This window comes from Talpa occidentalis, unplaced genomic scaffold, assembly GCF_014898055.3.
Source record: "Talpa occidentalis isolate TD23 unplaced genomic scaffold, MPIMG_talOcc4v2.1 talOcc4.3, whole genome shotgun sequence".
Classification (NCBI taxonomy): Eukaryota; Metazoa; Chordata; class Mammalia; order Eulipotyphla; family Talpidae; genus Talpa; species Talpa occidentalis.
In genome coordinates, this window is record NW_023603184.1 from 5,948,016 (window position 1) to 5,964,006 (window position 15,991).

Consider the following 15,991-nt stretch of genomic DNA (forward strand, 5'->3'; position numbering starts at 1 on the left):
TCCATTGGAAATATATTTCAAAAATAAAGGCAAAATGGAATCTTGTTTAGATACACACAAGTTGAAAGAAGTTGTCTTTGGGAGATCTACACAATAAGAATCGTTACAGAAAGTTTTCCCAAGTATAACAAAATAGTGTTAGATAGAAAACTGGGTCTACATAAAGGAACAAATAAAATGATATATAATTGAAATATGGTAAAATATGAGAGTTATCTACTCATTTTAAAATTTCTTTAAAAGATAATTCATTATAATGTGTATAATACAGACAGAAATAAAATCTTTAACAACAATAGCATGAAGAACAGGGGAGAGAAATGGAATTATACTATTTTAAGCTTCCTTAAACAACTTAAACTTGAATATTTTAAACCTTGGAATAACCACTATCAATAAAACAAAAAGTTTAGTTAGTACCACTGGAAATAAAATGGAACACTGAAAAATACCCAACTAATCCAAAAGAAGGTAATAAATGGGGTGGAGGGGGGAAGGACAGTTAAGACAAACAGAAAACAAAATATGAAGTTGGCAAATTTAAACCAAACCTTTTGATGGTTACAATTAAATGTAAATGGTCTATTTTAGCTCAAAGGCAGAGATTGTCAAACTGGGTAAAAAAGTGAGACCAATTATATGCTGTCTATGAAACCAATTTTAAATGTAAAGACACAGATATGATGATAGGAAAAGGATGGGAAAAGAGATGTTATACAAACAGCAAACATAAGAATGTGAATGACTATTAATATCAGACAAAGTTGAAATTTGTTCAAAGTCAGAACAAAGAATATTATCAGGGGTAAAGGAGAGTCAGTGTATAATGATAAATATCCATTCTCAACTCTGCTACTTTCTGATTATATGATGTGTAGCCTGTCACTTAACTTCTCTGAGTCTCAGATTCCTCTTCTATAAAATGGGTCTTCTACCTCACATGGTCATACACCATACAGCAGCTGACTTGGTGACTGGAATTGTGTGGTTGCCATGGTTCTTAGTGTTATGGGTGAGTCCCAGATGCTGAGTACTCCTTTCCAAGGGTAGATTCCCTGTCTCTCTACCAGATCTCCACCTTGGACTACCTGACAACTATTTGTGCCAGTAATTACCCTCTGATACATACCAAAAGGCTATTGACTTTATTACTAGCTCTATAAGGAGGCACTTCTCCAGATATTGGGAATTCAGGTTTGTGAGTTATGATCTAGTCAATTTCTGGAAGTGTGACTGGGCTTGAGTGTATCCAGTTACAGGGAAAGTTTTGATAAATCATTTGTTCCTCTGAGGTCCTTGCAAAGATCATGGAGTTTCATTGGTCTTCAAGAGCAATGGTTATCTCTGGACATTTATTTTATTTAACTTGTATAAACATTTCTCATCTGTGATAGTCCAGATTTGCTTTCAGAAATAAAACCCAAATATCAAATGTCAAAGACAATTTCAAAGAACTTTTCCATTGAGTAATTATTTGATGATAATTTTTAAAAATGTGGTTAGGACTTTTCTGAAGCAATGTCAGTATCTCTGGGCTTCAGAGTTGCATAGACCTGGATTTAAATCCAAGTTCTGCTACTGCATTCATTTTCTCTGCAAGTATTTGCTAAGCAACCCAGGTCCTGTAGGGACTGTAGATACAATGGGAAACAACCAAGATGTCCCTGTCTCCATGGAGTGTACATTTTAGTGTACAAATGAAATAAATATTTACATATAGTGATAAATGTTATGAAGAAAATAAAATAATGTCATAGAAGGTGTGTGGATAGTTGGGAAGATGAGATCCCTTGGAGGTATGAATATGAGTTGTGATACCTGCATGAAGGAGAATCCAGTCAGGTAAAAGTGTGTATGAAGAGCATTCCAGGTGGAAGGAATAGCAAGTGTAAAGTCCCTGGGGTATCACTAGAAAGGTGAGGCTGAAGGGTATGAGTGAAGGGCCAAGCCAGGCAGACCTTCTTAGGCATTAAAGGAGTAGGGAATGGAAGTCTCTGCAGGATTGGAAGCAGCTCCTTACTGTTTGGGTGTCCCTGTGCCATCTGTCTGAACCTTAGTTTCTTTACTTGTAAAAGTGGGGAGGATACCAATCCTGTTTCATGGTATTGTTGAAAATTGGGCAACACCATGCACATAAAAACAATGTAACCTGAGGCCTTGCAGGTACCTGACAAATAACTGGTTCTTCCCTCTCTGAGCTTCAACTTTCCAGAAATTGGGTAAGACTCGGTGATTTCTGTGGCCTTATCTAACTGGAACATTCTTAGTGCTTATAAAAGGAAGGGGAGTTGTAAAGCTAAAATGTTAGGAACATTACCTCAAAATGAAGATAAAGTGTCTCAGAAATTGTGTTGTAAATCATTGCCGAAATAGGATTCCATTTATAAAAATTCAATTTGAGTGCAATCTTCTCAGGAACACACACTTACTGTACAGAGTAAGGTCAACCTGTGAGTAATACTCTTCCTTCCAGACTCTCCAGTGCATTCTAGCACATGGGACAGAGGAAGCTTGGAGGTGTTTGTGGGGGGGAGTTTGAGGAATGACTGTCCTAAGTCCCTCGATTCAAGTGCTCAAGATCCTCACACCCTGACTGGATGATGGCCCAGGTCTGGGAAAGCAGAGATGGGGACGGTCTCAGGGAGGTCCTGGAATCATAGGGGGCTCATATGAATCCCCAGGCCTAACAATGCTGATTTCTGTAGTACAAACAGTGCTACGTAGAGTTACATCCCAGATCTGTGGAATGGGGTATTGGAGTCACTTTTCCACTGAGCTCAGATGTGGCCTCAGTGACTTTCCCAGCAATCTCTCTGGGCAGTGTCTGCAAACTGGCTGTGGTTGACAGGTGAGTAAAGCTCTTTGCAGTCCATGGCCTTGTCTTACTCCCGAGATCGGGCAAACCCATTCAGAGAGGGAAAGTGAATTACTGAGGGCACACAGTTAATAAATGGCAGTGACTGCCTTTCCACTGACCTCTACTGACCCCAGGGTGGGGAAATAGTGGGAGTCTGCTTGCAGGAAGAGAAAAAGGTCATCTCTGCATTATAGATACAGACACAGGGACATTGGTCCACTGGAACCAATAGGGGTTTCTGGATTATAGTCCTGGCTCTGTCACCCCTCCCTCTAGTGGCCTCTTACCCCATTGTAACCAACAGTACCCTGATATTCTGTTGGGGAGACTCACCAATCTCCAACTTAAGGGTGAGACCTGATGGGTGTCAGATAATTGGTGAATCTATCCTCCCCGCCCCCTGCTGCCCCCACACACATGGGCAAGGCAATTTGTTCATAATGGACGTTAGATCAGTCAAGGCCAAGAAGAGCCATCTTGGGGCGAGTTCTGACTCTACTCTGGTTTGATCACTAACTTCCTATGTCATCTTGGAGCTCATGTTTCTCTCCAAACCTTCTGTGCCCAAATTTGAAAAATATTTGTGTTTGGGGAACAATATCATAGTTTTAACACTGAGATCTATGGAATACCAGGGACTCCTAGGTGGTATTTTAAGCCTGGGGGTACCCCCTATTACCTGCCCACCTACACCCTACCCCTTATCCAGACCTACCCTTCTCTTCTCTGGGCTTCTGAGGAAAGTTTGGTTTGAAGAAAAGGCTTTGCATCTGAAAAAGTATGGTAGCTCTAAGGTCAGGCGGCCTCAAAGACGCCTACTTCACCCCATCTGTGACATTTCAAAACTTATAGGTCTGCATAGGAACTGAGGGCCTGGGGGCGTCTTTTGGGGATCATGGCTCCCATTTTTCAAAGTCAACAAACATTTGCTGATTAGATACTCTGCTAGGCTAGTTGAGTCGGTCTGAAATAGCACATTTGTTTAAGAAGAACACTGAAACATGCTCAATGAAGAAAACTTGGTGATCAGAAAATCGCTAAAAAATGAGTAAAATCCAGAAAGAATCCCATTAGCGTGCATCAGTGCTGGCAATGTCAGTGAGAGTCATTCTTTTCTCCCTTCCGCTCTGCCGCAGTTTCTGTCCACAAGCCCATCATTTAGTTCAGACCCTACAGAACCAAGTCCTGCTCTTGGTTCTCTTCTTTCAATTTTCTAAAAAAAGAAAGACCCAACTATGGATGGAAAGTGCTATCAGTTTCCTTTTCTGTTCTTATCCGTCAGCATTTTGGGGCATAAGTAGATAGAGCTTGTGCATTCCTCTTTCTGCAGACTCATGGGCCTGATGTCCCAGGATAAGAGGAGCAGCTCCCTTTAACACCATGATCCATCCCAGAGGAGGGAGTTGGTGGGAGTAGGATGAACCCACCCTAGTCCTAGTGGGGTCCCTAGGCACGAGAGCCCACACTGGCCCGAATACCTTCCAAGGCATTTGAAAGATCCTCCAGGGAGTAAAATCCTGCCCTCCCAAGGGCTAATGCAGAGAAAGCCTCTCATCCTAGTAGAAAGTTGAATAGCCCAGAAGACATTAGCTGTTCACACTTTAGTGTGAATGAGGGTCTTAGACAAGATCTTCATTGCGGTGGAATGAAGTCCTGGGCAGCGGACTATCTCATGTCCCGGCAGCTTGGTTGCTCTGTACCATTCTCTATTGCTGCTTCTTTCACAGTGCATTAAAATTTGACTGTCTGCCACCTTTGAGGCTGAGCTACTGAGTCTTGAATCCCCAGAGGCTGGGCCAAAGTGAGCATCGGTGAAACCCCCCTGAATAAGCACCCCTCCATCTCACACTGTGCTGCATCCCTGCTTTCACACTTCCTATCTCTCGTTACAATCTGTGATCATATATATGTTTACTTGAGTGCTCATTTCTTGCGATCCCATGGTCACAGACTGCAAGACCTATGAGAGAGGGCCTGTCTTAGCTTGGGTTATTCCTGAAAGCAGGGCCTGGGACAAAGAGTTTGTGCAAGTACCTTCTTTGGGAGGTCATCTCCAAATAAGCTGTGAGGCATTAGGGAAGGTGAAATGGGGACAGGAGGACAGGAATGGGATATCTGTTGGTAGCCTCTAGGGCAGGCGGAGGGCGCAGGAGTCAGGGACCAACAGCCTCTGCGTTTTGCGCCTGTGTCCCCAGCCCATAGTCGAGCACCATGCCCATGGTCAGCCATTGTGAACACCTGCGTGATGCCCAGTGACCATCTTCAGAGGCCATGGAGTCACAGAACAGAGAAAAAACCCCCCTGGAAGAACCCCACCTTCAGTATTTCCCAAACTGTTCAATGCCCCTGGGCAAAAAGGGTTCCAAGGACATCAAGTTTGGGACCTACTGCCTGCTCACCCCACCCCCACTTTGGGGAAATACAACCATGTGAATACGGAGAATGTTCTGAGAAACCCCGCAACAGAGACCTCTGTTAACTCGAGGTTTTCCAATCACTTTAGTTGTCAAAGATTTTTTTTTTTTTTTACTGAAACGTCCCCCTCCCCCATAATCCATTTTAGGAGTGGCTGCTCACGGAGGTTAAGGTCCCAGGAGGGTGTGTTGACCACACCCAGACCTGCTCTGGGGCTGGATGTGTTCTTTGCCCCTCGCCACCCTGTTTCTTGGTTCCTAGGCTCCAGGCTCCAAAATAGTGTCAGCAGCACCCCAAATTCTGGGGTGGACAGGTCATTGCTTATCTTCCAGCCCCCTATATCTGTGGAGCTGGATTTTCCCGAATTTAGGGGAGCTTTCCCTCCCCTATTAGGGAGGACTGTGCTCCGGCCTGAAGAAGTGACTGGGAGCCAGGGAGGCCATGAGGCTTGAAACAGGCCGGGAATTTTCTGATATGTTTACCCAACGCTTAGGCTGAGTCTCAATTTATTTACATTGAACATTTCAGTAACCATCTGCTCTTAAACTAAACGGAAAATTATCCTTCTCCTACTGTGATGGCAGTTCCCTCGGATGTTTTTAATAAAAAAAAATCTATCATTTTAATGCAGACAGCTCAGCTAATAAAAATGATCTGTGCCATTAGTAATTATCCCACAAATACAATGCAAACGAGCAAAGAGGCCTGCAGGGACCCTGGCTATCTGGAGCGGTTCCTCATTGGGTCCATGGCAGGGTGGGAGGGCCCAGCACCTGTTGGAAAGCTGGTGAGTCTGGGGAGTATGGAATTCATGGAAAGACCAGCGCCAGGCAGCCAACAGAGGCTCTGGGCAGGCCTACAGCCTGGGTCTGCGGAGTTAGAGATGGCAGGAAGGGGCAGCCCAGGTGAGGTATCACACTGGGATCATGATGGTGTCAGTGATAATTGCCGCTTTGCCCCAGCTTCTGTCACATCACCCTGCAAACCAGAAACCATCAACCTCATCAACTGTGGCCCTGAGGGAAGGGCAGCTGGAGGGTCTCTACCAGGGGTTGCAGTCTCAAATGCCTTTGGGGGTCAGACATGAAATATAAATGTGGGGCGCTTCGGGGATACAGAAAAATTGGAATTGTAGGCTGCAAGATGCATTTATTACCTAAAAAAACTTAAAAATAGTCAAAGACTGGGCAGATGAAACATGTTGCATGTGGAATTTGACTGTGGGTACTCAGTTTGAGACCCTGGTCTCACCCCCTCACTCCATAGCATCATCCCCTCCCCCAAGCTCTTGAAGGCTGCATATAAACAGAGATGTGCTGAGCTCTTCCTCCCCAGATCCTGGGAAGGTCCACACCTCTGCATTCCAGCTGTGGACCAAGAAGCAGGTGCAGCCGACATCAGGCCAGAACTGGGGGACAGATGATGGATGGGTCTTGGAAGCAGAGCTAAAGCTTCCCAAATCCTGAGTTTTTCAAGGCAATTGGATCTTGGAGTTGAGGATGTGCTAGAAGTGAGGAAGGTAGGAAAGGGATATCTGTTAGGTTCAAGTTCAAGTTGGGCCGTGGCCCCCGCCTCTATAGTTGAATGGGTTATTAAAAATCATTCAGTTGCAAGGAACAGAAACCCAATGGGCTGAAAGAAAGAAAAGGAATAGCTTGCTTTATGTAACAACAAAAATCCAGGAGGTTAGTCTGGGCTCAGGTATAGTTGTATTCAGGTGCTCAAAGGGTGCATTCAGAGATCTAATTTGTCTCCTGGCTGCCATCTCTGTTCCTACTGGGGTCTGTGCCCTTTCTGTATCGACTCGTAGGATGAAAAGTCTACAGACTTGGTCAGTTGGAGGGTGTCTGTAAGGGGAAGGTCGTGTGGCTGAACATCTGCATTCCCCATGTGACCGAGCTCCTAGGAGGGCATGGGTTGTGTTTCACCTGTCGGGCCCCTTAGCATTGGCCTAGGGATGGGGGGCCAGGAGATCAAGATTCCAGTCTTTAATCTACAACCCAACGCCCACTGGTTTTTGGCCTCTCCACTGTCCCAAGGGCACTGCTTAGACCTCTCTGGACTCCTGGGGTCCCCCAACGGTTTCATCTCTGTAGAGATGGTAGCAGGTGCTCACTGACGGTTCTTTGGACTTTAACAGTCTCAGGACCCCGCTGAGCATTTTCCCCCAGTTGACCAACAACACAGGTCTGCCTGTGGATTCCAGGCCCCCCTGGCCTTCCAAGTTGGAAGCCGTCCTGGACTAGTCCTGGTCTCAGGGAAGAGTCTGGGGATGCTTGTCTCACCGGGGAAGTGAGGAGTAGAAGGGAGGCTGAGCTGCTTCTTACATACCTCACCATGTCCCCCCACACACTGACATGGCAGTGGCCTGAGTGGCTCTGGGGAGGGGGGTTTGAGCCCAGAAATCAGCCCCAGTCTCCCCTCTCCGCTGCCATGTGGATCACTCTGGATCTAGCTGTGACAGGCATGCAGACCTCTGGCTTCCAGGCAGCTCTGGAGAGACAGGCAGTGGGGAAGGGAGGCTCCCACCGCCTCCCAGCTCCCTCCCAGCTCCCCAATCACATCAACAATTTCTCTAGGCATTGTTTCCAGTCCCATTAATATTCATAAGCGACTTTTCTATTGTGTTTGCAATTTTCCTGCAGATAGACAGGCCGGACTCCCCCATGTTAATCGGATGCAAAGCTCACCAACTCAGATCTTATTAGCAAATCTCCATTAGATACCGTGGCCCTTCTGGGCCGCCTGATAGGCAAGCCTTCCACCACGGGTGACAGCTGGAGCAGGTCTTAATCCAATATGACTTTGCAATCCCCACTGCGGAGACAAACCCGCAGGAGTGAATCAGGTTGAGCTGGGCCTCCCATTAAAAGGTGGGAATGGAGTCGCTGGGGCAGCCAGAGCAGAGAGGCTGGTGCGGGTGGCCTGCTTCTCCTTCCAGAGAGAGCATTTATTCAATTGAATCTTTATTTTTTTCCAACAAAAGAAGCACTGAGTGCTTCCAAGTGCCAGGCCCTGGGTTGGGTGCTGGATTCGTGTGTGCAGTTTCCTGCCTCTGGGGGCTCTCTGGGTGCTTGGAAGGTAGCCGCACTCAGGAACAATCACCTGGAAACAGGGGTTATGGAGAGTGGATCCCAAGGTGCTTTGGCCCCCAGAGAGGGGCAGATGAATCAGTCAGAGCGTAGCAACATTTGGGGACAGGCGAGAAGAAGAAAGGAAATGTGCAGACCAGGAGTACAGAGGCTTGGCAGCAATCCCATCTCTACCCTGAACTTGAAGGAGTTACCCTCCAGCACTTTACCAGCTGCATGACCTTGGGTAAGTCTCTTGCCTTCTCTGGGCTGCTGCCAGTCCATTAGGAATCATGGGATTAAATGGTACTTAACACACAGGAAGCTTATGTCAGCATAGCTATTGCTGTTATTATTTGGGGAGCTCTTTCCAGTTTTAACATTCTTCAGTTGAGCCTTGGGGCCTGAACAGTGGGGAACCAGTGTGGCGTGTGTGAAGGTGCCAGGCTCCTCTGCACGCACAGACCCTTGTTAGCTCTGTGGCAGCTGGTTGTAAAGTCAGGGCATTTTGTGGTCTCTTGGAGAGTGGGGCAGTGTGGCTCCAACCCTAAACTCATCAGCTTATTGGCAACCTCACTGCGGATGAAGTAAATCCAGGTGCTACATGACAGGTGATCAGAAGCTTTGAGGTTGGGGAGTGGGGGTAGTTAACAGGGTGGGGAGATTGGGGAGAGAATATTTCTAGGTTTGAAATCTGATGAGCTCAGGTACAGACCCCACCCTCCAGGTGCTTGAGGAGGACAAGTCTACCTTAGATCAAATGTACCCAGAGCACCTTGTAATGAGGGACAAGTGTTGAGTCCCACAGGTGAGGGGTGGCTGGAGATGTGAGAAGGGGCAGTCTGGGAGGGCTGGACTTGACCTGCACTGAAATTGTAAGAAGGGCTAGCATGTGAAGAGGGACAAGGACAGTGATCTGGGTGGTGGGGACAGTGAGACTCAAGGTCTGGAAAGAGGCTGGAGGATAGAGAGTGAGCAAATGGAAGGAGTGAGCCCAGGACAAACTCACAGTCCTTAGGACACTAAGAATCAGTTGGCCATGGTTTGCCTTCATTGATGCTGAGTGCCCTTAGGAGTGTTTGTGAATTTTCCTTGCCACAGTCCTCACCATTCCTTATAGTACCATCCAAGGTCCAACTCACACTGTGAGTTTACTTACCTGGTTTTTGCAGGTATTTGGATTTGTGACCCCAGCCAGATGAAACCTTAACTGTTGGGTGGGAATTCAAGCTCCAGGTGAAGGCCAGACCATTGACCCTAAAGCTCCAAGAAAGTGCCTTGAGAGCCTGGGCTCTGGGGAAGCTGTGTTATCCTGGGTCGCAAAGCCCCAGGGGCTGGCCAGATGGTAGAGTGCCCCCTCTGTGACTCCCCAGTAAGGGAGCTGTGTGTTCTGATTCCCAGCCCCACGTGGACAAAGTGCCTAAACTTCCTCCCTACAGAAGGGGAATTGCTGGCTGATGGGTGGCCAAGTTCATGTGCCAACTTCCATGATCCACAATGATCTGGGGTCATTTTCTGCCCCTAGACCCCTTTCTCTGTGGGCTGCAGTGGTGACATTGGAAGTTGCCAGCCTTCCCCAAATGCCTGGGAATAAAGAATGGGGATAATACTTTAACTGAAGGAAGTGAAAGTTTTCTAAACTCCCTCGATTGCTTTCAAGTGTGAGAATGTCCATCACCTAAAAATCTGTTTTCTGGAAGGTGACTGCTTTGCAGTCAGGGGGCCAGGAAAGGCAATTCTGGATTTCCCTCCAGGGAGGGGGCAGGGCCAAGGAGGTGGGGGTAGCGGGTGCTGGATGGGCAGTGTGATGTTGTTATTGGGACAAGGCCTTTCTGTGTCACAGCTATCTGGGTGGAACCCTGGATTAGCTACTAGATCTCTGTGTGACCTTGAGCAAGTCCTGTAACATCTGAGTCACCCACGAGGTGACTGAATGAGCTGATGCATGTAAAATACTCAGCAACGAGCGTGCCACGTAATAAGCCCTCCATAAAGGAGCTCTAATGACTTAATTTGAAGCTAGCCTCATGGAGTCCTCAGCTGGTGGGCAGCTGAGCTGTTCCACCTTTGGAAGAGCATTTGGAACATGAATACTCTGCCCTTTGACCTCAGGCTGGACAGATCCAAAGGATATTAGGGAGGACATTTTGAGACATCATTAAGCTGGGCAGCTGAGAAAGAAATACAGCCTTTACAGAGAACTGCAGCAGACTGGCAGCTTCCAATGGGTTCTGGGGCACGTATACATGACTTCCTCAGGGGTCAAGGGTCACGCAGTCCTGCCATGTAGAACTGAGGCACCAATTCTACATGTCACAGCTGGCAGGAGCCTTGGGGTTATCCAAGCCAACCCTCATGAATTTTTTTTTTCCATTTGGACTAGTTTCTTACTGCTGCTGTAAAATATTGCCACATTCTTGGTGTTTTTATTTTTTATTCATATATTCTATTTTTTTTATTTTATGTATTTTTTACATCATTCTTCACTTTGTACAATGTATGCTTTCGCATCTCGGTTATAGTCCCTGTGAAATTCTCACCACCAATTCACTCGTGTACCATCACATAGTCCCTCGTTCTCTTCCCACCCGTTTTGATCCTATTCCCCTCTCCCCTGCTGTAGAATGTCTCTGGTTTATAGTTGCCTGCTGATTTTGATATTTACTTTATTATAATTACTTCCCCCCGCATCCCTTATTTGGATTTTCTACATTCTTCCTAAAAGTGAAACCATTGGTATTTTTCTTTTTCTTTCTGGCTTATTTCACTGAGCTTAGTGTTTTTAAACAATACAAATTTAATTTTTCATGGTTAGAGAGGCCAGAGGCCCAAAAATCAATGTCACTGGGAGAAATTAAGGTGTCTGTCTGCTGTGTTCTCTCTGGAGGCTCTGGAGGAGATTCTGGGCCTTTTTTATGGGGGCTGCTGGTGTTCCTTGGCTTGTGGCCACATCACTCCAGTCTCCATGGTCACATCATCTCCTTCTCTTGTGTCTGTGCCAAAGCTCCCTCTGCTGCCTCTTATAAGGGCACATGTGGCTCCACTGAGGGCCTGCCTGGGTGGTCTCATGTCAAGAGCTTTAATTGATCATATCTACAAATGACACTCCCCTCCCCCATTTTTGCCATTTAAGATAATATTTACAAGTTCCAGGGATTAGGACATGCATATCTTTTGGAGGACCATCATTCAGCCCATTACGTTACTGACTTTTTTTTTGGGGGGGGGGAATCATTTTAATGTACACAAGAGCTGCAAAACTGGTACAAGTGTTCCCATCTAGCCTTCATCCTGTCTCCCCTTTGTGATTAGCTTACATAATCATAGAACATTTCTCAAAATGAAGAAATTCATTGTGACAGTATTGTTAACTACATTTCAGAACATTCGGATTTGCCATATTTCCCCGCAAATGTCTCCTTTCTGGTTAGGGTCCAGTCCAGGGTGCCACATTATTCTAGCTGCCTCCTTAGCCATGCCCACTCTGGCACCTTTCCTCAGTCTCTCCTAGGCATTCATGTCCTTGACACTTCTCAAAGGTCCTGGTCGGTTATCTTCTGGAATATTCTTCAGTTTTGGTTTGTCTGGGGTTGCTCATGGTTCCACGATGGGGATTATGGGGGTGTTTTCTGGGATTCTCCATTGTAAACTTATTATTTTTTCCCTTTATATGTCTTCATTATTTTGGAAGAGATATTTCAAGTCTGTGCACATATCCTATTTCTACTTAAACTTCTACCCACTAATTTTAGCAGCCAGCAGTGGATCTTGTCTTCAGCCATTATTACTGTGGTGTTCCATTTTCTCATTTCTTCTACATTTATTACTTGGACTTCTTCTGGAAGGAAGAGCTGTATCTTCTCCCCTATTAGTTATTTATGTTCATGTGGACTCATGGATAGGCATTTTATTCTTTGCGTTAGAATTCAATACTGTTGTGATTTGTCTTTTTGCTCAATTTGTGCTGACTTGGGTCAATGGAGCTCTTTCAAGTAGGATCTTATGTCTTTTTAATATGCCCCGTTTTTCTTTTTTTTTCCTTCCTAAGGTTGGTTCTCCCCACCCTCCTGTGAGCAGAACATGTGGCCTCCGTGGGCTGGGAGATCAGTCCCATCTTTGCTGAAGATGGCCAGAAGTTTTCTGGTGGACAAGGACTACATTTTACTTTAAAATATCCATCACTTAGGACTGGCCAAACACATAAGATCTACTCAAAAACATGAATTTTTGTTGTTTCTTTTTGCCCTCAATCCCCCTTATCTGTCTGTTCCTAGGTCACCAAGGGTCTGCCTTCTCTCCCAGAACAACTTCCTAGGAGGCAGGGAGTGTCTAGTTGGGAATGTAGATTTTGGAGGTAGATCTGGGTTCAAATTCTGTCTTTTCTGCTTCTTTGATCTGTGACCTTAGGCAGTTGACCTGCCCTCTCTGCATCCACTCTGAGGATTCTAGGAGGTACTAGATGCTTAAGAAATGTGGTTGTGAAAGTTGTAGCCTAAGTCAGGGGAGGTTGGCCTGGTCAGTCTTAATTCTAGAAGAACCCCAGTTTCATGCATTCATTTTAAATAGAGGGGACTTGTTAAATACATAGCTTTAAGTGTTTTAAAATATGTAAATTGTGAGCCTTTGGCTATAAACATATTTACAGATAAGAACAAAAAGATCCTCTCTTTACCCATAATGCCCGCTTTCTTTCGGTTTGCAAGTAGTTCCTGTGATTTCCATGTTGTCATGTCCAGGACGCTCTGAATCTCGGAACTGACAGACCCCCATCTGCCTCGCTGAGCCCTACTCCTCCCTCAGCCCAGGGAAGGCCAGCGGAGAGCAGACCAGAATAGCTTCCTTCCCAATTGGAGAGAAAAGCCTGATGCATTAACGACCACACTTAACACGCCTCAATTTTAATCCCTGCTTTAAATTTGGCACTATTGTTTTTACAATAAAGCCTGATTTTTTCCCACAATAGGGAGCTGAGGGTATGTGCTTCCCATTCAAACACAAAGAAAGCCCACTTTACTTTCTAAAAGAGAGAAATAAATAAAAATCAGCCTGTGCTATACTAGAAATTCACAGATTCGAGTCAAATGCCAGACTGTGCAGTAACCACCTCCTGCCCCTTCTTTCCCATCCTCCTCAGCCTCACCCTTGGGCCACGGACACACCAGAATGCCTACTGTGCGTGGGGCACTGGATTGGGCATGAGGGAGACGAGTGGCTGTCCTCTGGGAGGGAGAGACGATGCGCTCAGTGTTCATAGGCTGAAGGTGAGCGCTAGACCCACACTCTGGAAACCAGGTCACAGACCCAGCATTTCTCAGATTGGGGCTCTTAGAAGGCCTCAGGCCCTCAAAGTGAATAGTGATTGAGAAGGTTACTCTCTTTTGATCATTTTCAATCCTGATCCTGGTAGGAGAACATCTCCAGCAGGGGCTGTCTGTCTGTCTCCCATTTTCACCAGGAAAGCAGAGCGCAGGTTCAGGTATCCCAGCCGCAGTGGCTGCCAGGCCCTCACCTTGCAATCACTGTACCTATTTTTACGGTTATTTTATAATTGTGGAAAGTGATTCTGGTTTTCCACATGCAGGAGAGAAAAAAGCTTCCTTTAAAATAAATTGATCTGCATTAAAGAAAGTGCATCAATGTAAAGAAACCTAATAGGTAAATAATTATGTGGGTGATGTGCGGACACAGCACAGTTCCGTGGAGGGGGTGGGGGTTACTGAAAATGATCTAGACTCACATTTCCCGGATGCCATTCCTGACCTCAAGTCTAAAAGTCCCAGCTTTCAGGTGCTGAGGACTGGGAGGGCCATGTGTCTCAGGTTGGGCCAAAGAGTTGAATCTTGAGTGACCTTAAACGTCAGCCAGGCACTCAAAGGGAAGGTGCAACACGGGGCAGAGCAAAGTCATCTGGGCTCACCTCATGGGAAGAATTTCCTCTCACCTATCTTGGAAGTCCTGGGTTGATCTTTATTAAGAAAAATGACCTTCCTAGTGCCTCTGCAGTGTTTAATGTTTGTTTGAGGTTTGGAGCTCAAGGGATTTTCAGGTTAGTTGAGAAAATAGAGAAAACTCAGTCTCACTGAGACAAAAGCTCATGTGATGTGGGCAGAAGAAAGCATGATGAATTTTGATATTTAAGCAGGGAAGGCTGCCTGAATGAGGTGGCATTTTAGTACCATTTTGAAAGGAGGTAGCCAAAGTATATGACTCCTTATCCCCTTCCAGGGAAATGACTGGTGTGGTAGAAAGAATTTGGGATTTGTGATCAGACAGGCCTGGATTTGATTCCTGGCTTACCTCACACTTACCCCAGCATAGCCCAGCCTAGTCACCTTGAACAAGTCATTCCATCCTTGCTTCCTTATCTGTAAGGTGGAAAGTGAGGCAGGGGCCTATCTGTCTTGCTGTCTCTGGCAGACTCGAGGGTTAAAGTCTCCCCAAGATCTACTGGTGAGAATCCTCCCATTTTTCCTATAACAAATGAAAAGTTTTTTACATTAGCTCGAAGTTGTAGAGTAAGTTGAATCATAGTCTTCAGTTGAAGTCCCCGAACTAGAGCCTGAGATGGGGGCTTTCTGCCTGTGGCTCATTGAAAGAAGGCTCTTTGGGGAAAGCTGCAAGAAAACAGGGAGAAACAGGATCTGGCAGAAAAAGCAAAGGCAAAGATGTGGATTTGGGAGTTTAGCCTGATCCCATTGGGAGCTCTGGAGTTAAGAATTTCCTCACTGAATTTGTCCTACCCACTAGCCAGGGGTCTTCCCTGCTCTACCCCTGCATCTGTTGGTCTCTGGTCATAGGAACGGGGGTGGGGAGGCAGGTTGCCAGCTGTCTCTGAGTGAGTCCGCTCCTGCCAACCCAGGGCAAGCCTACAAGAAGGGTGCATTGTGAGCAGCCAGCCCCTCTGAGTGGGACTTTGAGTGCATATGCTGCAGGCCTCTCTGTTTTGGGGAAATCGTAGCCATTTTCTGCTGTGATTTCCAGTAGTATGGGCTGGGTTGGCCTGGCAAAAGAAGCTTCCCAAAGGAGGGTTCAGAGGCGCTCAGCCTTTCCCTGTGGGAGCCTCCTGCCTTGCAGTGGGCTCAGAGCAAACAGTGGAGGAAAAGCAGGGGTTCAGCCAGGTGCGATGTAGCTGGCAGCACCCAGTGGGCCCACGCCTTCAGTAACCCATACACCTGACAGGTGAAGACTTGACAGAAATATAATTCCGGAGAATGAGGGCCCCTGTTGGTCTGATGGTGAAATACAGTGGCTATCTGAACTGGAGAAATAAATCTGCCCAGCAGTGCGTACCAGCCTGAGACATGAAGTGCTCCATGCAGCTTCTGGAAGAGCTGAAGCACTTAGCACGGGAATTTTTTTTAAAAAGATTTATTTATTTATGCATATAAGAATGGGGGTAGAGGCCAGAGGTGCGGGTGGTGAGAGCATCCACCAGAGACAGAGTGGGGGAACAGAACAGGCAGACTGACTGAAACACACTGCTGAGGGGAGCAGCGGGCGAGCCAGGAGATGTCTGTTGCGCCATGTGGGCTGCTCCCCAGCCGGGGATTGAACTCATGCTGCGGTGGCTGCGGCCAGCTTCATAGGCTGCACCCTAACTCTTGAGCCACCAGGGAGGCTCAACACGGGGATATTTCTGTCCGGTGGA